Source organism: Coenobita brevimanus, chromosome 80 (genome assembly GCF_032717465.1).
Source record: "Coenobita brevimanus isolate Jiangsu-jjx chromosome 80, ASM3271746v2, whole genome shotgun sequence".
NCBI classification, from domain to species: Eukaryota; Metazoa; Arthropoda; class Malacostraca; order Decapoda; family Coenobitidae; genus Coenobita; species Coenobita brevimanus.
This window is the reverse complement of record NC_137033.1, coordinates 24,092,152-24,093,788: the sequence shown is the minus strand read 5'-3', so window position 1 is coordinate 24,093,788 and position 1,637 is coordinate 24,092,152. Positions and strand designations below refer to the sequence as shown.

At 33.0% G+C, this 1,637-nt stretch overlaps 1 pseudogene; it reads left to right on the top strand.

Annotated features, from left to right (window-relative positions):
• The first annotated feature begins 470 nt into the window (after window positions 1-470).
• LOC145409395 (5S ribosomal RNA) lies at window positions 471-590 on the top strand (annotated as a pseudogene).
• Window positions 591-1,637: the final 1,047 nt, after the last annotated feature.

The window sequence follows — 1,637 nt, the reverse complement described above, 5'->3', positions numbered from 1 at the left end:
AAATGAGTTACTTGAGAGGAGCATGTGGAGTGATGTGGAGGGACAAGTTGACGAATGAAGAAATGAAGGAACATTGTGGGGTAGATGTGGATGTGGTTGAGAAGATTAGGAGAAATACATTGAGGTGGTTTGGACATGGAGAGAATGGAGAATGAAAGACTGACTAAGAGGGTGTATGTAGGTGAGGTGGAGGAAGGGAGAGGGAGTGGTAGACCGAGGATGAGGTGGAGGGATGGAGTGGAGAGGTCTGTGAGGGCGGGGGGGGTGAGTTTGGGGGAGGGTAGTCAAATGGTGGGTGACAGAGCAACTTGGAGGTGTTTTGTGTGCGGCCACCCTTTGCGGGATTAGGGCGTCGGGCTATAAATATATACATATATATATATATATATATATATATATATATATATATATATATGTATATATATATATATGTATATATATGTAGTACATATATATATAAATATGTATATATAAGTAGTATATATCACGTTGAGTACACCGCTTCCCGTCCGATCAGCGAAGTTAAGCAAAGTTGGGTCTGGTTAGTACTTGGATGGGTGACCGCCTGGGAACACCAGATGCTGTTGGCATTCCTACGTGTCAAGTGGGGTTGGTGGAGGATTAGTGCCCCTCCCTGTAAAACAATTAACTCTAAGCCCTTCGCCACCCCGTCTGGGATACATGGCGTCTGGCAATGAATGAATGAAAAATATATATATATATATATATATATATATATATATTTTTATATGTAGTATCTATATATATATATATATATTTTTATATGTAGTATCTATATATATATATATATATATTTATATATATATATATATATATATATATATATATATATATATATATATATGATATATATATATATATATATATATATATATATATATATATATATATGTAGTTATATATATATATATATATATATATATATATATATATATATATATATATATATATATATATATATATATATATATATATATATATATATATATATATATATATATATATATATATATATATATATATATATATACATATATATATATATATACATATATATATACATATATATATATATATATATGTATATATATATATATATATATATATATATATATGTGTAGTATATATATATATATAGTATGTAGTATATATATATATATATATATATATATATATATATATATATATATATATATATATATATATGTATTCTATCTATCTGTTGCCAGACGCCTCAATCCCGTTTGGGGTGGCCACAAACAAATCGCCTCCAAGTCACCCTGTCCCCCGCCATTTCACTGCCCTGCTCCCAACTTACACCCCTCTCTCTCATATACCTCTCCACCCCATCCCTCCATCTCATCCTTGGCCTCCTCCTCCCTCTTCCCCCCTCCACCTCACTCACATACAATCTCTTTGTCAGTCTTTCACCCTTCATCCTCTCCACATGGCCAAACCACCTCTGTGTGTTTCTCATAACGCTTCCTATCACATCCACATCCACACCACAACGCTCCTTTATATCCTCATTCGTCAGCCTGTCTCTCCATGTGACTCCACAGGCTCCTTTTAAATAACTCATTTCCACTGCTCTCACTCTTGACTTGTGTCCTTCC